Genomic DNA, 23284 nt, shown 5'->3' on the forward strand with positions numbered 1-23284 from the left:
CATTAACTCATTTGGAAAATCTTATTTCATTTTTAGCTTATTTTTGAAACAAATCCCAGACATCACATAATTTTATCCATAAATATTTTAACATTTATCTCTAAAGAGACTTCTAAAAACATAACCCACAATACCATCATCACATGATAGGATACAATTTGATCATAAATGTGAACTTGTGCCGTAGCTGCTGACTACCTCTCCAGCTCCCCTTTAAGAACACCACTCCTTCTGTCCGGAATTTTCCCCTTTCCCCTATCTTTCTCTTCTGCCGACTTCCTCAGCTTCTGTACCACTTCCTCAGAGGAGCTTTCTCTGACCAACCCCAACCCAGACTGTTATATACCACTTACAACTTTAAATGAATCATTAAAGAAGGAATTATTGAGCTAATGTCCTTCCCCATCTCCCTTCCCCTTCCACAAACTGTAAACTCTTTGTGGGCAAGAACATGGACTCTCTCTTATTCATCACCTGTTCCCAGTACTAAGCACAGAGAATATAAATAATAGTTGAAGTAGTGAAGGTCATTCCACCTCAGACTTCCAAAGGCTGGAAAAAAGTTTCCTGTGGTAAATTGTTTGCAAATATAGGTGAATACTTTCTATAATTACCCTTCCTATAACCACACCTTTAGATCTTCCCCTCCCACACTGACTCTGAGTTAGCTGTGGGTCAGAAACCGAGGCATGGCTTAGCTAAGTTGTCTGCTTTGAAGTCTCTGACAAGGCCGCAATAAAGGTATGGGCCAAGCCTGCGTTCCCATCCAGAGTTTCAGCTGGGGAAGGGTCTGCTTCTGAGCTCACTCCCTGACAGGTTGTTGAGTTCTGAAAGAACAGAAGGTTCAGTCCTCAGGGAACTGTTAGTCTGAGGGTCTCGCTTGCTCACTGGTTGTTGGCTGGAGGGCACCCTCAGTCCCCTCTCCCATGGACCTCTTCATAGGGTGATTCACACGTGGCAGCTTGCTTTATCAGGCCAAGCACATGGAAAGAGTCACTGAGTATCAATCTTTTATAACCTGGTACCAGACGTGATACCCCATCATCTTTGGCATATTCTATTCATTAGAAACAAGTCAGTAGGTCCAGCTCTCACACAACAGGAGATTACACAAGGACATAATATCAGGAGGCAGGAGTCATTGGGAGCCATTTCTGAAACTGCCTACCACACCATGTAACTAACTCGCTTTAGCCAACGGGAGACTAGCAAGCATGGCATAGTAAAGATTTCCAAAGAGTATGCTCACTGGGGTTTGCCCTCCCTTTCTATGCTTGGAACCCTGAAACCACCAGGTATACAAGCCTGAGCAAGCCTGCGGGAGGACAAAGTGGGGGGATAGCCTTGTGGGGGAGAGTGAAAGTACCTCAGCTGATGAACAGCCAATCCCCAGACACTGGTCTACCCACCACCAGAACTAGTAGTGAAGCTATATTTGGCTGGCCTAGACCCACCAGCTGACCACAGAAGCATGAGAGAGATCTGCTGACCCAGTTCTGACCAGAACAACCACCAGGACAAACTATAGAATCACAAGCTACATAAAATGATTACTGTTTTAAGCTACTAAGTTTTGGGTAGTTTCTTATGTAGTGAAAGCTAACTGATATACCTACCAATCCTCTCATGTTACAGACAAAGTAAGTGAAGATTCAAGAGGCTAAAAGACTTGTTCAATGTCACAGTGCAGCAGGCATGGTGGGAAAAGTTCTCTAGGACCTGGCAGCAGGACAATACAGATGGTTCAGGTCTAAGCTCTGTTGCTTTCTGGCTAGGAGATCTTGGCAACCCCTTTATGTTTTCTGGGCTTCCATTTCTCTATCAGCAAAACAAAAAGTTTTCCAGAACATCTTTTAGCACTCAAAGTTATTTCTTGTCTACTGGGTCATAGATAGAGCTAGGGTTAGAATCCTTCCAGTTCAGGTGTCATCTGTGAATACTCAGATATCCCCTTCATATTCTATTGCACACATTTGTCTAATGCTAATGTAAGTTATGTCTATGCACACCATTCCAAACACTTTGATAAATTGAGTCATTACAAATCAGTTACTTTTTGGTTGCTTGATTGAACCAAGCAACTAATTCCACTATAGTTATAAATAACATGCTAGTAATTGGTCAATTTGTCATATTAAAGCAATTAGAATGATGAAGTGGATGGAGAAGCTTCCAAATGAGGTGCAACTAAATTAGGAGTCTTCTGAGTGGAAGGAAGATGTCTCCATAGCATTGCCTCTGGCATAACAGACCCTCATCATCCCTTTTGGTGGAAAGGAAACAACAGAAGCTTTGAAATTAGAATAAAATAAAAGCTCAGTTCCACTACCACTTAGCAGGGTGATCTTGGGCAAGATTATTTGGCCTCTTATCTTAAATGACAATTATAATTTCTACCCCACACAGTGAACTAAATATAATAACATGTAAAGAGCCTAGCCCTGTATCTCAATAAATATTAGCTCTGTTCCCAGCACCTCCAAACACCTTTTTGTTATGTGGGGTCTCGATGCCCCAATCCTTCCTTTATGATGCCAAGAAGAGAGCTATCTAAAATCTGATCATATCATACCTGGCCTTAAAAACATTTGACACTCCTCATTCCCTGCTGAAAAAAAAATCGAACTATTTTGTAGGCTATACAAAGCCTTCTCAACCTCTTCTCCAGCTTTCTCTCCCCATGTCTCCAACTCTGTACCTTGGCTTGTTTTGTTTCTGGATGTGCAGTATTCCCTCCTGCCTGTCTCTGTGCCTTCCCTCACCCCGTTGCCTTTGCCTTGAAGTGCCTGACCCCCTTCATGTGCAGTGAATCTTACATTTTCTTCAAGTTCCAGATCAAATGCTACTTGAAGTTCACTCCCTTTTCCATACCCACGGACAAACATGCCATGCCTACCGCTTGGAACCTGAAGTAGAGAGGCAGTCACTCTGTATTTCTAGTGCCTGGCATTGTGTTGGGTAGTAGGAAACTCTTAACAAATATTTTTGGAGGAACACATTAAAAGATTTATGACTAAAAACTCATCAGTAGGATGGAAAGACCAAACATCTGTTTGCCAAAATTGAGGCCCCTAGAACTACAAGATTCCCTTGAAGCCTTTGAAATTAAGAAGCAGCCTCAGTAAACTGTCTTATAGTCTTACCAAACATCTTGCCTCTAAAGATGACCCAGGCAACAACAACTGTAGGCTCAAAGAGGTATTTCAGACATTGTAAGAATAACAGACCTGTGAACAGAGAAATATTCATGGTCTTTCCCTGATACTGTGCCACAAAGGGCGGCTTTCCCACCCAATATCTACTGTGTGCCCCCATCAAAGATAAATAACAGACGGACCCTGAGCCCATCTAAACTAACACTTTTTTGTATTGTTAAAGTGATGAAAGTGGTGGATATTTGTGGGTCACTTGAATATGATTTTCAAAAATCCCCATTCTATCCCTCAGCTGCTCTTTGAAAGGAGTGTACTGGTTTTGTGCCCATTTGTTTTATCAACCAGAGAAATAGTTTTTTCTCTGAGAAAAAAATTAGTAGAAAAATAGACCTCCAGAGTAAGCATTAAACATAAAAGGGGAGGGAAAATGCCAGTCATTAAGATGCCAAGCAATCAACCTCCTGTGGGCATCAGTAAGTACCCTCAAGGGTTCAAGCTCAATGGCCACTGGACTTTTGCTGAGTGACACTAATAGCAGCAGGATCTGGGTCAATTTTGTGCTCTGCACAACACAGCCTGCTCTTTACGCCCCAACAATCCACCCTTAACTTCTGGAAGCAGTGGACCTATCATAATTTTGAAACAAGAACACTCTGGCTTCTTTTAATGGTAGCATAACACACATTCTGCCATTTCCATTAAAAAATCTTTTTTCTTGGTGATTAGCAATTAAAATAATTCAGCTTTAATTGGCTCATTCCAGTAAGCAGCTAAAGGCTAAAATGACAGTGAAGAACAATCTGGAATACAATGACTGACTCATGGATTATAAATGAGGCAGCTGAGGTACCACATGCGGCTCAGGAAGATGCTGGTCTGCAGTCAGCACTCCATCCACATCCAGGGCCCCAAGCTCTAAGGTAGTGCTTAGGTTCATTTATCCACTTCACAAATGATGGCTGAGTGTCTTTTGTGTGCCTGGCCCTTGGCTGGATGCAGGGGATCATTTAGAGGGGAGACATAAACCAACCATGGGAGTATAAAAGGTAATTGCATTAATTAAGGGGTGTAAACAAAGCACAATAGAGGAATAAGGGAGAAACAGATAAATCTGCCTAGAGCCATCAAAAACATTTCACAGAAAGAATGAGTTAGTACTGATGATGTAGACAAGCTGGGCTGTGGTACTAAGGGAGAAGGGACAACATGCATACAGACGAAAAAGACAAAGGGCCACCCTGTAAGTCTGTCTTGCTTGAAAGTAATGTGGGTCAAAGGAGTAGTCAGACGAAAAGGCAGAACTGGTAGGCAGGGGCTAGCTCATGAAAAGCCCTGTGAAGTTTAGATTTATTCTTCTAAACCAGTAGTTTTTGAACAACTTTCAGCTAGAATACTTTGTTCAACAGAAACACTTCTCAGGAAGCATAAATGAAACAGATTGGTAAAGTCCAGCTGCTCCCATTGAGGCTGATACATGTTGGGCAATGCTGGAACCTCATTTCTTTATAGCCTGCAACACAATAGTCGAACCACTGCCTCAGGAGGGGGAGCTGTGGTAGGCAGCCTCTATTATGGCCCCCAATGATCTCCACTTTCTGGTCCCCATCTCTTGAGTTGTGCGCTGGACTTAGCAACTCCCAAAGTAGGGATGGAGTCACTTCCAAGACTAGGTTACAAACACTGAGGCTCCTATTCTCTCTCCCTCTCTCTCTCCCTCTCTCATCTCCTTCTGAAAGAAGCCAACTGCCATGCTGTGAGTGGCCCTATGGAAAAGCCCACATGTCACATAAGAAGGAAATGACCTCTTTGGCCAGCAGCCAGTAAGGATCTGAAGCCTGCCAACAACCACATGAGTGACCTTGGAAGCAAATTCTCCCAAGTGAATCCTGAATGTAAACCACAGCTCTAGCCAACACCTTGGTTGCAGCTTTGTAAGAGACCCTGAGCCAGTAAGCTGCACCCAGATTCCTGACCCATACAAACTGTGAAGTAATAAATGCTTGCTGTGCTGCAGGTTCCTTAAGTAATAAGGGCATTATGCTAAGTGAAATAAACCAGAGGAAGATACCTTATGGTCTCACTTATATATGGAATGTAAAAACAATGACAACAAAAACAAAAAACCCAAACACATAGATGCAGAGTACAGATTGGTAAATTGGTGGTTGCCAGAGGCAGAGATGGGGGGAGGGGTGAAATGGGTGAAGGTGGTCAAAGGTATGAACTTCCAGCTATAAAATAAGTAAGTCATGGGATGCAATGTACAGCATGGTGACCATAGTTAATAATGCCATCTTGCATATTTGAAAGTTCCTAAGACAATAAATCTTAAAAGTTCTCATCAAAAGAAAAAATGTCACTATGTGTGGTGATGATGTAGAGTGGTGATCATTTCCCAGGATATACATACACCAAACCATTATGTTATATACCTGAAAATAATGTGATGTTCTCTGTCAATTATATCTCCAAAAGAAGTCAGTGTGAATTTAGTTGCAGGAAGATGATGTGTAACATTACCACACTGAAAGCTTCTTCCAGGAGTCCCTGTCTTTCTCTCCCACCCCCAATGAATCAAGTACAAAGAGTCATCAATGTGGTCACCTCCAAACAATGTCTATGGTAGCTGCATTTAGGTTCCCTATACATCTGTTCGGAAAATGAACTCTTTCTCTGTCCTGGCTTCAAGGGGACAAGGATAAGGCTTTCTTTCTTTCTCTGCTGCTTATTTCTACTTGGCTACTCATTCCTACGCATTCCTGTATACCTGTGTGAAAGGGCACTACTGTCACTCCATCTAGGGTGGGACCAAGGCTTCTCCTCCCTCACTGGCAGCTGGCTTTCCCCAAGGAGCTACTGTCCCCAGGGATTTTCATCCTCTATTTCCCAGAGAGAGAGAGCCAGGCCCCAGTGGCAGATGTTGTAATTTCCAAGAGGCACAGAGCTGGGGACTCCACACCCTCCTTACATCTCCCATGGGTGTCCATCCAATGCATATGTTCCTGTTTGGAAGCTAAGGTGTAATTAGCTTTGAAAGTGATTAAGAGGAGAGATTCATAGGTTCATAAATTGATAGGATTGGCTAAGTAAAATGTCCCTTTTATTATTCAGAAAAGTGGAATCACAGATGAAGGAAGTTGCCCAAGGTCATAAAACTCATTCTGCAATTCATTCCTGGTAGAGAAGAAAACAGAAATCATATCTTGTGATTCTAAAGCCTCTGCTCTTCCGTCTACCTTAGAAATGTGAAGAGGAATTAGCTTCTGCTTTTATTCATTTTAACTTTTGATTACTCCTCTTCCCTCGTACCCACTGGAGGTTATTAGAGTGATGTTTGATACTGTGATATTACAGGCAAGGACTCCGCAATGCCCAAACCCTACCTGACACCCCTCTCTCAGCTCCAAGGAAGTTAAGCACAATGAATAGTCATAGATTATGAAACAAGATGCCTCTCTATTAAGATGACCTATGTGCGCTCTAATGTAGAGCCTGCTGTTGAAAAAGTAAGTGGGGCCTTCCCTTGGAATGTCTCCGCTCTCTGACCATGTGCAAAAAGGAGGAAGTTTAGAAATAGAGGAACTACATGGCCAGGTTAGCACAATAGGCCTTGGCTGATTTGCTCACCCAGGTGCATGTTAGGAGGAAAGTAAAAGAGAGAAGGGACTGGCTAGGCTTGATCTATCTAAAAGTGACACAGGAAGTACAAGAGAGGAGCACGTAAATTCACACACCTTTGTGAGCGTAGCCTGTATTAGTTACTTGGCACTGTGTAACAAATCATTCCAAAACTTTGTGACTGACAACAATAATCATTGATCAGCCCTTGCAGTTTCTGTGGGTCCGGAATTCAGACAGAGCATAGCAAGGATGCCTTTTCTCTGCTCCACGGTTTCTGGAGTCTCCACCAGAAGACTCAAAGGCTGAGGACTGGACCTATTTGAGGGAGCATTCACTCACATGTCTGGTGGCTGGAAGTCAGCCAGAACAATCACGCATGGTGTCTCTATGTGGCTTCCTCAAAACAAAGTAACAGTCCCAAGACGGAGCCAAGTGGAAGTCCTATTAACTTTTATGACCAGCCTCAAAAGTCATGCAGCATCACTTCTGCTGTGTTCGTTTAGCTGAGGTGGTTACAAAGGTCTCCCTGGGCCCAGAAGGAGAGAACAGACCCCACCTCCTAATGAAGCATGTCAGCATCACATTGTAAGAAGAGCATGAGAGAGAAGACAATTTTGGAAAATTCAGTCTGCCACACAGCCTCACTGAGGTCTTGGGTTCTGACCATTCGGATAAGGAACTGTTTCTTGATTGAGTGGGGACCTAGGAAGAAAGGTGAACTGAGATAAGCATGGCTGGGAAGAGGGCCTAAAATTTTCTTTCACAGAACCATCACCCTTTTCCTATAAATATTGATTTACAGATTCCTTTCCACTCTCTTTGTAACTTCCTTGCCATGGCCCTTAACAAAAATTCAAGTTAACTGTCTGGTTTTGACTTGTGGATAGGGCTAAGTGATGAATAAGAGGGCGCACACATAGACACTCAAGAACGACCCCTGCCCACTCAAACTTCTTCCGGACCAAAACAAACAAAACTTAACACTTCATTGTACTATGCCTGAAAACTTCACATGAAAGTTAATTTGTCTTAAAACCATACCCAATGTTAAATTCAAACCCAGTAGAAGTTATTAATCATAGATACTTCCGTGGAAATTCATTGGGTTTGAATTGTGGGGGATGAAGAGAAATGGAGTGGAGAAGCTGGTAAGGATAAGGTAGAGGAGAAAGGAAAAGCAAAGCAGAAGCTATAATTAACTGGCACTTTGCTATGTTATATTTTACCAAGGTCCATTTCTTGAAAGCAGTTTACATGGTTTTCCATCTGTAAACCCACAATATCAGCTTGGGGATCACAGATCGTTCTCCACTCCTCACCCAGAGACCAACACGAGAGGCCATGCTTCTCTTTCATCTTACCCCAGAAATGCCTCTTCCCTCTGAGTACTCCTACAGAAAAAACTAGGTAATTCATTCTTTCTAATTAAAACAATAACAAGGACAGCTAACATACTAATATTTATGAACAGCTTACAATGTGCCACGTACTATGTTCAGTGCTCACAACCTCTCATATAATCTTTACAAAAATAATCTACAAGGTAGGTTCTGGTAAACACCCCCACTTTACAGATGAGGAAGCTGGAGGAACCGAGAAGTTCAGTAGTGCATCCAAAGCAGCGTAGCTGGTAAGTTCTAAAGCTGAGGCTGAACCGAGACAACCTAAGTCTGGAGCCCTTGCTCCACTGCATCATTATATAGGGAAATTTCATACAAACCAGTTATGGTGGGAAAGATCATTCTGAACACCTTTATTAAGTTTAAAAAAGGTGAACATAATGAACTAAAACTTGACCTAAAATATTTAGTGAGGGGGAAATGTAGCAAGTCCAGAATAGAAAAAATGAAACAAGAACATACATAAATAGGTTTGATTCCCAGTTAGGGCACATGCCTGGGTTGCAGGCCATGACCCCCAGCAACCGTACATTGATGTTTCTCTCTCTCTCTTTCTCCCTCCCTTCCCTCTCTAAAAAATAAATAAATAAAAATTTTAAAAAAGAACATACAGAAATAAAATAAAGAACAAAATTAAGTTAGTAGATTGAAAAAGTAAAGTGTTTTTTAAATAAATGCCTATTGTCTCAATCAAAACAAGAAAAAATACAAATTGATAAGTTTAGAAGTTAGAGCACAGTATGTAAGTAAATGGGTTCTTGCTTGCAAAAATATAAAGCACTGTGACAGCACTGTGACATAGTTACTAGAAAATAAATATAACCGGTTACCCCACAAACATGCCTGGTCCTGATTTTTCAAACTTTCAAAGAACCCCCCCCCAAAAAACCCCTATGTTATATAAACTTTAAATGTATGTGTTTATGTATGTGTATTGTATATTACCCAACTTGTTTTATTAAATGAAATGATTAATTTCAAAATCTGAATAGGAAACAAATCAAAGTATAGGTTAACTTCATTAATGAACATAAACATTAAGATTTTATGTTTGCAAAAGGAGAGAAAGATACTTGACATGTACTAATCATGCACTTAATTATAAAAACATGAAATTAGTACAAAGTAAAACTAATATTATATCACATTAACATGAAAATGGAAATTATATATATATATCCTTTAAAGAGATTTTCATAAATTATTGCCTATCATTTTCTTCCTTATAAAAATTCTTAAAATCAGGTGGTGTTGGTCATTGAGAGATTGCTTTTTTGTCATGTGGAATTTCGTTTGGTGATTCAACAGAAAGGCATATTCCTGTTCTGCATTGTTTAAACCCATCTCTCCTAAATGAGAATATATCCTTTACTCCCGTAGATGGAATGTGGAAGAAGGAGGATTGGTAACAAGAAAAATATCAGCACCTTGAGACAAGGACCCTCCTGTCTACAACCTGTGCCACTAGGGATCTATTGTAAGATCTAAGGAGAGATGAATTCAAGAGACCCACATGTGTGAAATACCTTAGCAAAGTCCAGGAAAATGGAGTTGGAACGGGTGTTTCAGTCTTTCAAATAGGAAACTAAGGCAACATTAGCTGTGTTGGATTTCCAGTATAAACATGATAGAGTATGTATTAAAAGCAAAGAGTTGATTTTATTCTTAAAGAAGAAATACACATTGGTGTTCTCAAATGAGGATTTATTGTTCCAAATATGTTGTCAGTAGTTATTCAAAAAGAAAAGAAAATGTTATGTATAAATATTATAAAGGAAGAAATAAACATCTATTTTACAGATGGCATAATTGCAGACCTACAAATCTAAGGAAATCAACTAAAACTTACTGAAAGTAATGAAATTAGCTGAAGTATTGACTAAAACAATGTATGTATATATGTATGTATAAAATAGGTATATATTGTATGTATATGTATTGTGTTTGATATATACTGATATATAACAAGGAAATTCTATAAAAATTAATTCTATTGTTGCCATTACAGCAAAAACAGATTGAATACATGGGGGTTGATTTAACTTGTGGCAAAGTTTATTCAGAGAAATTATAGAGAGGGTTGTTAATAAACTTAGTGCTATACTATACCTTCTCCTGATTGGGAAAGTAAATGTATTACTATTTTCAAGGATAATATGTAGATTTACCAATTAAAGCCTCAGCAAGTTAATTTAAAGTAGCTAACAAATGAGAGTAAATTTCTTCTGGTATATTAACAAAAAGAATGCCATTATATATTTTAGAATATAATGATTATATTAAATGACGTAGAGACTAAAAGAACAATTCAAAGGATCAGTATATCCAGGAACCTTTAAGAAGATTCATCAAGAAAAAGAGAGGACCCAAATAAAATCAGAAATGAAAGAGGAGAAATTACAACTGATACCACAGAAATACAAAGGATTGTAAGAAATTACTATGAACAACTATATGCCAAGATATTGGACAACCTGGGTGAAATGGGCAAATATCTAGAAACATGCAATCTGCCAAAACTGAATTAAGAAGAAGCAGAAAGCCTGAATAGACCAATAACAAAAAGTAGAATTGAAGCAGTAATCCAAAAAATCCCAGGACCCAAAAGCCCTGGAACAGATGGCTTCACAGATGAATTTTACCAACCATATAAGGAAGAACTAATTCCTATCCTTCTCAAACTATTCCAAAAAATCCAAGAAGAGGGAAGACTCCCAAATTCTTTTTATGAGGCCAATATCATCCTAATACCAAAACCAGGTAAAGACACAACAAAAGAAAGAAAACTACAGGCCAGTATCTCTGGTGAACATAGACATTAAAATCCTCAACAAAATACTGGCAATCTGGATTCAGAAATACATTAAAAAGATCATATACCATAATCAAATATGATTCATCCCAGGGATGCAAGATGGTCCAATATTCACAAATCAATAAATGTAGTACACTATATAAACAAAATGAAAAACAAAAATCACATGATCATATCAATAGATGGGGGAAAAGCATTTGGTAAAATCTAGCACCCATTTATGATAAAAGATACTCAGCAAAGTGGGGATAGAGGGAGCATACCTCAAAATAATAAAAGCCATATACAAGAAACCTATAGCCAATATTTACACTCAATGGACAAAAACTGAAAGCTTTCCCCTTAAAATCAGGAACAAGACAAGGGTGTCTGCTCTCACCACTCTTTTTTTTTTTAAGGTTTATTTATTTATTTATTTTTAGAGAAAAGGAGAAGGAGGGAGAAAAAGAAGGGGAGAAGCATCAATGTGTGGTTGCTTCTCACATGCCCCCTACTGGGGATCTGGCCCACAACCCAGGCATGTGCCCTGGCTGGGAATCAAACCAGCAACCCTTTAGTTCACAGCACACACTCAATCCACTGAGCTACACCAGCCAGGGCTGCTCTCACCATTCTTATTCAACATAGTACTGGAAGTTCTAGCCACAGCAATCAGATAAGAAAAAAAAAAGGCATCCAAATTGGAAAGGAGGAAGTAAAACTGTCATTATTCACAGATGACATGATTCAGTACATGGAAAACCCCGTAGTCACCACCAAAAAACTAGTCAACCTAATAAGTGAATATGGCAAAATAGCATGATACAAAGTCAATATTCAGAAATCAATGGCATTTTTGTACATCAACGAAGAAATATCAGAAAGAGAAACTAGGAGGGAAAATTCCAGTTACTATAGCAACAAGAAAATAAAGTACCTAGGAATAAATTTAACCAAGGAGGCAAAAGATGTGTACTCTGCAAACTATAGAATACTGAAGGAAGACATTAAGAAAAATACAAGTAAATGGAAGCATACATTGTGTTCATGGACTGGAAGAATTAATTGTTAAAATGTCCATTCTACCCAAAGCAATACATAGATTCAATGTAATTCTTTGTAAAATACCAATGGCATATTTTACAAATCTAGAACAAATATTTCAAAAATTTCTATGGAACCAAAAAAGACCCTGAATAGCCTCAGCAATCTTAAGAAAGAAGAACAAAATAGGAAGGATCACAATGCCTGATATCAAACTATACTACAAGGCCACTGTAGTATAAAACAATCTGGTACTGGCATAAGAACAGACACACAGATCAATGAAACAGAATAAAGAACCCAGAAATAAACCCACATCTCTACTGTCAATTAAGGTTTGACAAAGGAGGCATGAGCATGCAATGGAGTAAAGATAGCCCCTTCAATAAATGGTGTTGGGAGAACTGGACTGGTATATGCAAAAAAATGAAACTAGACCACCAACTTACACCATATACCAGAACGAACTCAAAATGGATAGATGACTTCAATACAAATCATGATACCATTAAAGTCCTAGAGGAAAACACAGGCAGGAAAATTTCAGATATCCCACATAGAAATATTTTTACCTATGTATCTCACAGGACAAGGAAAACAAAGAAAAAAAATAAACAAATGGGACTAAATCAAACTAAACATCTTCTGCACAGCTAAAGAAACCATGATCAAAATGAAAAGAGAACCAAAATGGGAGAACACATTCATCAAGGATACACCAGACAAGGGTTTGATCTCCAAAATATATAAAGCACTCATATGACTCAACACCAGGAAGACAAACAATCCAATTAAAAAATGGACAAATTATCTGAATAGACAGTTCTCCAAAGGGCATATACAGATGGCCCACAAACATATGAAAAAATGTTCAGCATCACTAGCCATCAGAGAGATGCAAATTAAAACCACAATGAGATATCACCTCAGTCCTGTCAGAATGGCCATTATTAATAAACCAACAAACAAGTACTGGAGAGGATGTAAAGAAAAGGCAACCCTAGTACATTGTTGGTGGGGATGCAGACTGGTACAGCCATTGTGGAAAACAGTACAGAATTTCCTCAAAAAACTGAAAGTGGAACTGCCTTTTGACCCAGTGATTCTGCTGCTGGGACTATACCCTAAGAATCCTGAGTCACAAATTCAAAAGAACTTATGAACCCCTGTGTTCATAGCTGCACTATTTACAATAGCCGAGTGCTGGAAGCAGCCTAAGTGGCCATCAATAAATGAGTGGATCAAAAAACTGTGGTACATTTACATAATGGAAAACTATGCAGCAGAAAGAAAGAAGGAGCTCCTACCTTTTGTGACAGCATGGTTGGAACTGGAGAGTATTATGTTAAGTGAAATAAGCCAGTCAGTGAAAAACAAATACCATATGATCTCACCTATAAGAGGAATCTAATGAATGATAAACTAATGAACAAAATAGAACCACAAACATGGAAACATGGAACAGACTGAAAGTGAACAGGGGGGAGGGGATAATGGTGGAAAGAAGGAGAAGGGACCAGGCAAAGAACATGTAAGAATGACCCACGGACGTGGACAATAGTCCTGGGAACTGACTGTGGGAGCACTGGGTGGGATCGGCAGATGAGGACGGGGGCGGGGAGGACTGGGACAATCATAACAGAATAACAATAAAAAATGATTAAAATAAGTAAAAGTATATAATGATTACTAACTCATCCTATTGTACTTTTTCATTTACTAAATTTTAAAACATATTATAAGGTGATAATTATAAAAGTAATGGAGCACTAGGTTAAAAACATAATAAATTGTTAAATAAAAAAACAGAGACGTAACAGATTAATTCAAGCCCTATGACACAGGTGGCAAACACAAGGCCCATGGGCTGAATCTGGCCCTGCACCTTGTTTTATCCAACCTGGCACCTTGTTTCTACCCAGCGGCAGCACCAAGCTCTTGCTTAACTGTTAGGGAGTAGTTACATTTATACAGTCCTAACATTACTTTCGGCCCTTTGAAGACAACCTCAAGGCTGATGTGGCCCCTGGTGAAAATGAGTCTGACACCTTTCCCTAAGAGTTTCATTTATGAGAAATTGAAAGTAGTATAGTGAAAAAAGCAATAATTAATAAATGTCACTGAGACAGCCAGAGATTGGTATAAAGAATCACTTACTTAAACATAATTAAGAATAAAACTGGAATTAGATCATTTTTGGCAAGTTTCTTAAAATTTCTGTCTCCTTTTCTTTCTTGGTAAAAGGGACTCATAATACCCATCTTGAGAGTAGTTTTGAGGAGTAACCTAGATGATGTATGTAAAATGTTTAACACAGTGCCAGGAACATAGTCAACAGTGTTATCATGAGTCAGAGGTTAGCTACAAACTAGAACAAACTGGTTAAATGTTCTAGAAATACAAACAGAGAAGCATGTGATGAAGAAAAAGCAAAGTTCTGATCATAGAGCATGAAAAATATCAGACAAGACGGATGTACAAAACCTTTTTTAAAAAAACCTTCAAACATAATGTATTACTGAGAATAAACATTATCAGCCTCCAAAGTGAGGTAGCTTTGGAAAGAGTATTGTCAGGCCAGGGGGGCGATGGACTGAATTTCAGGATGGCTGGAAGTGGCACTCTCTATTTTTCCAAAAGCCCTTTCAGGGGTATACCCCAGGCCTTCCACATGAACCTGTAGGATCTCAAACCTAGCAAAGGTTTCTATCATCCCTTACGTGTTCTATCATCCCCCTTGGCTAGGTTTGCCCAGAGCCTTGAGATCCCTCTTCCAGCATGGGGTCCAGAGGAGCTTCATGTGGGCCGATGGTTGTATGGTTCTCCCTGGTCATGCTGCCAGCTGAGCCATCTCCATCTGTTCACAGGGCCTGCTCACCTGGTACACTTCTGGCCAGTTCTGCTGCCCTTGCCCACTACCTCCAGCCCCATGTTCTCTTTACCGTTTCACCCCACCTGATTAATGTTCACCACCTTCCTTTTTTTTTCCTCTAGTAATCTCAAATTGCATGTCATTCCTACAACTGAACTCCAACCACTATACTTTCTGTATTAGTCAGGGCTCTCCAGGGAAAGAGAGCCAATATATAAAGAGATATTTTATAAGGAATTGGCTCACATGATTATGGAGACTGAGAAGTCCGAATCCAGGAGAACCAATGGTACATTTCCAGTCCAAGTCCAAGACTAAAAACAGGAGAAGACTCATAGTCCAGCTCCAAAACAGTAAGGCAGAGAATCTTCTCTTACTCTGCCTTTTTATCCTTTTCAGACCTTAAATGGGGAAAGCCCACCCATAATGGGAAGAACAATCTGCTAAACTCAGTCTACCAGTTCAGGTGTTAATCTCATCTGGAAACACCCTCACAGACACACCCATAAGTAAAGTTTAGTCAAGTATCCGGCACCCCATGGCCCAGTCAAGTTGGTGCATAAAATTAACCATCGCAGCCTCGCATTGCAGTTCCTACCTGCAAGCCTCTGTGCAGGGCCTGCTCCCGTTGTCTGAATCACCCTCCCCTTTGCTCTTCTTCATCTAATAGTTATTTTATTATGTATCACTCAGGTAACATATTCAGGAAACCTACAATGATGCATCCTGTATGAACTGAAAGCCTTCTTCCAAGCATCCTGGCAGCCTGTGCTTTTCTCCCCGACTAGGCCGCAAATTCCTTGTGGGCTGGAGACAGTCAGACAGACCTCTTAGGTACCTTGGATGCTAGCACAGTGCCAGGCTCACAGATGTCCTAAGAAAGGTGTGTGCTGTCTGCAGCTGTTTATCCCACTCTTGGCCACTAATATGACACGTCGTTGGTCCCACTGAAGCTGCTCATACTAATTTAGTGAACAGTTGTCAGCCCTGTCTGCACTGGAATCTTCTAGGGAACTTGTAAAAACACTAGACCCTAGGCCCCACCCAAAGCCAAGTAAGTTAGGATCTTGGGGTGGGCCCAAGTGTGGCTCTTTTATCAAAGCCCCCCAAAATGACTTGCCTGTGCAGCTGGAATTGAGAACCATCCACTTGGGATGTTATTTAGAGCCCGACTAAGAGATCATCTTAATTCTAAGTCAGACTAGGCAGATGGGGAAGTGCACCCCTGCTGATACGGTTGCTATGCAGAGCTTAGGGGAGTCAGGAAGCATCTCAGTTCCCCCTCAGTGCTTCCCCCTCCACACCCCCACTTCCAGGAGGCTGCATGCTCAGCATCATCACTTTCATATCTTCTCAGAGGGCAGCAGTTTTAACTCTGGGAGCTGGCTTTGAACAGTGTCTCGGCAATTCACAGGCACCCGCATCACTTGCTTGCCTTGACTCCCAGACAGAGGAGTGGGGCACTTCGGTTGGCACTGTAGTACCTCATGCCTCAGGCACTCCCTGTAAAGTCTAAAGGTTGGCTGGTAACAATGGGGATGAATCAATGTGAGCCTGAAATATATAAAATTTGGGGGGCCTTCTTTAAGAAAAAGAACACAGAATCACAAATCACAGAATTGCTAGGGCATCCCCAAAGTTTTGGAAAGGGGCAGTGCCAGTGCCACAGTCTGAATTTTAAGCTTTAAGTGCTTCAGGATAGACCTGCTTCTGAGAACAATAACTATCACTTATTGTCTCAGTCTGCTCCAGAGATGTTTCATACTTAGCTCTCCTTCCAACAAACAAGCCAAGTTGTGTTTTCCTCATTTCGCAAATGATGAGACTCTGGTTCCACATTTTGTTGCTTAGCCCGGGTTCCACACAGGTTCCACATGTGGAGCTAGAATTCAGGCCCAGTTCAGTTCCTGAACCCAGACCCTTTCCCCTGCCCCACCAGATCTCAGCATCTACAGATGCACCTGCATCTGTGCACCTGCAGGGCCTGGGGTTTTTGTAAGAGGAAGGCCAATCCACACATGAACCAGGTATTTTATGTACACTGAAAAATTGTGTATGTGTGGAATGCTTTCTGCATTATGTACATGCTGTTGCAGTTAATAAAATAGAGTCATTTAAAAGCACAAGTTTTACTTAATAGCTTTAATTATGGTCTCCTTGCTCAATCAGCAAATATGAGGGGGGCACATACAACTCTTATAAAGAGCACTCGCACAGGTTTTACATTAAAAAGGCCCCTGGTGCTCACAAGGGTTGGAAGCCCCCTGAATTGCCCGTACAGAGGTAGAGCTCATGTTTTCTCTTCCATAGGGCTTGAAATTCCCACACAGTGGTCTCTGAAATGAGGGACTATAAAACAATCCATTTGGGATAAAGGAAGAACACATCAGAAATTCTATTTATATTTATTTCGACCCCCACCTTTTAAAATGTCCATGTGTGTTTACGTTTCATAAGGTATCTGTTATCACAGTGCCATATGTATGTGATTATCAATAGGTACATATTGCATGGCGTAGTAGTTAAGAGCACAGGCTCTGGGGTCGGAATGCCTGGGTTAAAATCCTGGGTTTCTCTCTGTGTGTTCCTGGAAAAAAAAATCCTTTCTGTTCTTCAGTTTCCTCATCTATAACATTGAGACAATAATAATACCTACCACATAGGGTTGTTGTGAGAATTAAATGAGTTAATATGCAGAATATTTAGAATAGTGGTCTGCAATAGTTAGTGCTGTACAAGTTGTTTGTATGATAAAACAGTATTATTACACAGATATTAAAGCCATATATTCTGGATGCATTCATTTTCTCTCTCTCAAAAAAAAAGATACGATCTTAAAAGTTTGACAGACTATGGCTCTAATTATTCTATTAACTATTGTAGAAGCAAAGAAACAGAAGACTCTGGGCCATCAGATCGAGCTTCCTCCCCAAATTGCCTTCTTCTGCTCAGCCAGCCTCTAGCCTTGGGATCTGGGCTGACACCGCCACGTTGCCTTACTCCACAAGAGTGAAAAGAGGGCTCTCATACTCTGGTATTACTTCTGTTTGTGTTGTCCTCTGGCCCAGCCCTGCCCAGGCAGGAGAGACAGGCTGCTACACAGAGCCTCCCTTCTGATAACTGAGGAAGGGAGAGACCGACAAACAAGGCTCCACTTACAGCAGTTTCCCATCCCCTCCAAGGAAGAAGAAAGGGGTCTGTGTGCAGGGCTGCTCCCCTGCCAGCAGCCCAGCAGAACAGCTGCTGATCCCCTGCCCCTGAGCTCCGCTTGCCCCATCTCCAGACTGAGGCACCAGGAAGTGGGAACATCAGCTGCTAGGAAAAGGAGAAATAAGTGCATTGAGTTTTGCTCATGCTGGCTGCTTTTCTTTCTCCCTCTGCTTTTACAATATCATAGTCTATATCCTCCAGAAGCCTCCTTACCCTCAAGTGTCCTTCTGCCTCTTCCGACTCCCTGGATGCTGCCATCTCAGATTCCCTTCTTCCTGAAGGGAAGACCCTGAAGACCTTAGCAAAGTCCCAGCCTCCACTCCAGGTCCTCTTCTCTCTCCTTGGGTCTTCCTCTTATTTGCTCAGATAGATTTATAACTTATGGAAATACCTGTAGGTGACTAGGCAAGTGATTATTCATATGGTGCCTTCCCTTACTTGTCCCAATTCTGGTAACACTAGGAGAAAGTAACAATAATGGTTAAATCCTGCCATTCAGAACAATGTGGATGAAACTTGAGGATATATGCTAAGTGACTTAAGTCAGACAGAGAAAGACAAATACCATGTGATCGCACTCATATGTGGACCGTAAAAGAACCACACTTACAGAAACAGAGTAGAGTGGTGGCTGCCAGGCCTAGGGAGCAGAGAAGTGGGTGAAGGTGCTCAAAGGGCACGAAGGATCTAATGTACTACATGATGACTATAGTTAATGATATTATATTGAATGCATACTTGGAAGTTGCTAAGAGAGAAGATCTTAAATGTTTCCAGCACACACACAGTAACTAGGAGAGGTGATGATGTGTTAACTAACTGTATTGTATTAATCAGTTCACAATATATGTATTTATGAAATCATCATGTTGTACAACCTGGACTTATACAATGTTATAAGTCAACTATATCTCAAGAAAGCTGGGAGGAAATTATTAAAAGAGAGAAGATGGAATCAATGTATAAAAGGTGAAGGAGCTGAACTTTAATCTAGAAAAGAAAATGTAATGGCTATTTCACAGCAAGATTCCATTTCCACAGTGGAAATGAAATCTTGACTCTCTAATTTTCAGAAAACCCTCACATCCATAGCAAATTACAGAATCTGACTACCTATATCTATTATTTCCCCATTGAAATTAATGGCTGTTAGGAAGTGTTCCACTGGACTAATGCTATTTTTACCAGTAGTTCATACTATTACATTGGTATATACAGTGTATATTAGGCACTAAAAAAATTGAGTTTTTTAATAGGAAAAATATCTTTATAGAAAGGACCATAAATCAGACAGTTCAATTATTGTTTTAAAAACTCTTGCCCATATTTTAGAGAATTAATAAAGCTAGCTTTTCATGAACCATTTAAGAATAAGCAATTGGGTTTTTAATCAAAACAGTATGTATTTATGGCTCATTCTTATAAATTGAACAAAATCTATAAGAAAATTTTGTATATCTTAGGTAATTTTTTAAATCTGGAAAAAGTTATTGGAAGCTAAGTACACAATGATCACTGGAAATTTAATAATTTCAAATTCTATTGCTGCTGAAATTCTGTCTCCAGTTTCTGCTTACTCAAATTGCTTATTCTCTATGAAACCGACCCACATCACAGCCATGCACCAGCTCTAGGAGGCCGTAGAATGTTTTGTCTAAAGTTACACAAACAAATGCTACTAAGGAACCATCATTAAACATTATATTCTACTCTTAGTTAAAAGTGGATCCCCAAATTGGAATTTTTAAGAAAACTTCTTAGCAGCACCATCTAGTGGGAAATGCTGCAGAAAAACCTGTTCTCATTTTACTCAGTTCTTGGAAGGATTTATTTAAATTTTACTTAAAGTTTGTTCCATTTTTAGACATAGAGTCTAAATTATGAGATATTACAGAAGACCAGTTGCATAATTGACAATACAATGACGCAACTAAACTTTTATTTTCTGTAACCATACAGATTTTAAATTCTCATGCATTTGAATGTCAAATACAGTATTATTAGGTATTATATTTCTTTTTTAGGTAATATTACACTCTTAAATAAATAGAATTTATAAATTATACAACAAAATGTGATTTTATTTTTAATTCTCTGTGAATATTTTTTAATATGAGTCACAAATCAGGAAAAATTTAATTGGATCATGTGTTCTATAGTAAGGGGTGGTGGGCAGACAAGGCCAAAGTTCGGTTACCCATGGAAATTTAATTTTAACACCACCTTATGTTAAGCTGTACTAGATAGATTTAAAACAGACAATGGATGAGCAATCCTTTTACAGCTTTTCTTAAGTCTTTTTAAGATAGCCTGAGATAATCCCCTGCATGTAGAACACAAGGTGTGATATTTTAGAATGGTAGTCTCAGACAATCTCAGGTAAATTAAGATTTTTATTTTATTTTTAATTGAATTTACTGACTTTACTGGGGGGACACTGGTTAATAAAAGTATATAGGTTTCAGGTGTGCACTTCTATCTGCGGCAGGTATACAAGATCTATGGTATTGAGTGGTCACCACCCCAAGTAAGGTTTTTATTTCTTCAATAGATATATTGAACATCTTCTATGCAGCAGGCACTGGTCTAGTTTTCAGACACAACAAACAAAACACCTAAAATGCCTGCTTTCAGTGAGCTTACGTTTAGGAAAAGGGCTTGGAAAATAAAAAATAAATATATGATATGGCAGATAGTAATTGTGCTATGGAGAAAACACAGGGTCAAGGAGATAGGGAGTATGGGGAGGGAAATGGTTGCTATTGTACATAGGTAGTCAGAGAAAACCCTGCTAACAGGTAACATCGGACTTCTTGCTTCAAACATAGTAGAAAAGGGAGGGAGCACACTATGCAGATAACTGAGAGAAATGAGCTTTACGTAGAATAGGAAGTGCAAAGGCCGTGGGGTGGGAGGTTGCTTGACATATTCAGAGAAGACCCAGGAGGCCAGGTTGGGTAGGCGGGATGATCAAAGCAGAAAACTAGGACATGGGGTCAGAGAAGCAGAGGGATAGATCACAAAGGGCCTGTAGCATTGTAAAGAGTCTAGACACTAGGTTTATGTTTTATTCTACATAAGATGGGAAACCACTGGAGAATCTTGAATAGAAGAGTTACTCCGCTGTTGTGTATCAACACAGTCGGCCATAGTAAAGCAGGGGCTGAAGCAAGGAGTCCAGTTAGGATGCTCTTGCCTCGGGTGAGAGATAATTTAGACCCAGGTGGTAGCAGAGAGGGTGGTGATAACTAGTTGTATCAGAATATATTTGCAGGTAGAACTATCAGGATTTGCTGATGGATTAGATGTGGAGAGGGAGGTAAGGGGATGAGTCAAGGATGACACTAGGTTTACGTCCTGAGCCTGCAGCAGGACGGAACCGCTACTTACTGAGAATGGGGCAAGCTGCAGGAGAAAACCAGTTTTGGGAGAGAGACTGGCAGATGTGAAGAGCTCAGTTTAAAAAACATTAAGATTTAGATATCTGCTAGACATCCAAACGTAAATGTCAAGTAGACAGTCAATCAGGAAAGAGGTCCAGGCTGAAGGTGGGAATTCAGGAGTTTCCCGTGCGTAGATGATATTTAAAGTTATGAAGCTAAATGAGATCACCAAGAGAGCAGATGCACATAACCAAAAGAAGAGATTTAAAGACTGGGCCCTGGGGTCTTTCAACATTTAGAGATGAAGGAGATGAAGAAGCAACAGAGGAGGCTTAAGAAAGAAGCTAGCGAGGCAAAGCAAATCGACAGAGTTGGGTATCCTGGAATCAGGTGAGGCAAGCTTCTTAAGAAAGAGGGAATGATCGATGAGTTATTAGGATGAGAACTAGGAACTGACCAGTGGATTCAGCAATAAGAGTCATTGGTGACTCTTATTGTCAAAGTAGTGTTGGTAGAGTGGAGGGGATACATGCCTGACCAGAGTAGATTCAAGAGAGCACGAGAGGAAAACAATAAGAATAATCAACGCAGAAGTTTCACTATGTAGGAAAGAAGAGAAAGGCACTGGTAGCTGAAAGGGAGATAGGATCAATTTGGGGGGGGGGGGGGGTTGTTAAGTGATCTTTAATTGAAATATTTTTCCTTTGTAGTTCTTACCTAGCCGGGCACTCCAGTGCACCACTGTTGATGTTATCTATGATGTCCTGAGGGTGGCAGCCATCAGCACCGCAGCCCACAGACTGGGCCGTCCCCAGGATCTCTTTAATGGTTCCAGAGAGCTCTCTAGCCAAAGATCAGTGCCATGTCTGTAGGGCAATGTCAACAATCTCATCAAAAGTGACATTTCCACTGTGCTTAATGCTTTTTGCTTCTTTCTGTCTCATGGTGGTTCTTTGAGGGCTTTGATGCTCAGGGCAGAGGCAGAAGGCACTACCTCATTCTGGACCTGTCTGTTCCGAATGGTCAGTTTCACTGGGATCCCAGACCCTTCCAGTCACCGGTTGCTTTGGTGATGTTATCACCACCCTTTTTTGGAGACAGGCTGGTCTTGGGGGCCCAGGGCAGATGTGGCACCGACTTCCCCGCCAGCGCACCTCAGGTAAATGACTTGGATCTCATTGGGGCCGAACTTCAGCGGCATGGTGGAGGTGGCTGGTGTCAGATGAACCCAGATTCGGCATGACCAAAGAAAGTTGCACCTTTGCCTCCTCCAAGCCAAAAGCCGAAAGCCAAAAAAACTTTTAAGACAGGAGAAACATTTTTAATAAGTTTTTTTAAGATGGAAGAAATTATAGCTTGTTTGCATGCTGGTTGGAGAGAAGTCATAGAGGGAAGTGGATGACGCAGAAGAAAGAGGAGAGGATTGCTGGGAGCGAGTATTTGAGTGGGAGACAGGGGCTGCATCGAGCATGGCGGAGGAGTTGGGTTGTGACAGGCACAGAGAGAGTTCATTCACAGAACTAGGAGGGAGGCAGGATAAATGAGCACAGATGCAGGAGGTGGGTAGATGTGTTGGTGGGTGTCTGTGGAAGTTCTCTTCTGATTGCTTCTATTTTCTCTGTGAGGGAAACAAGGACATCAGCTGAGAAGGAGGATGCAGAAGGAGGTGACAAAATTTGGAAAAATCAAAGGTATGAAAATAGTCATCTAGAAGAGTGGGGAAATGAATGGACTAGAGAAATGCAATCGGATAGCCTCCTCGAAGTTAGTGGGCATTAATTTTTTTAGTGACCACCTCCTTCTCT

General features: G+C 40.5%; 1 long non-coding RNA gene across 1 annotated transcript; it reads right to left on the reverse strand.

The window, feature by feature from the left end:
• Positions 1–6376: 6376 nt before the first annotated feature.
• Positions 6377–22868, reverse strand: LOC118498698. Its single transcript, XR_004901167.1, has 3 exons — positions 22390–22868; positions 8166–8167; positions 6377–6387 (listed from the first exon to the last, which is right to left on the reverse strand). It is a non-coding gene; the product is annotated as an uncharacterized LOC118498698 (long non-coding RNA).
• Positions 22869–23284: the final 416 nt, after the last annotated feature.

This window comes from Phyllostomus discolor, chromosome 2, assembly GCF_004126475.2.
Source record: "Phyllostomus discolor isolate MPI-MPIP mPhyDis1 chromosome 2, mPhyDis1.pri.v3, whole genome shotgun sequence".
NCBI classification, from domain to species: domain Eukaryota; kingdom Metazoa; phylum Chordata; class Mammalia; order Chiroptera; family Phyllostomidae; genus Phyllostomus; species Phyllostomus discolor.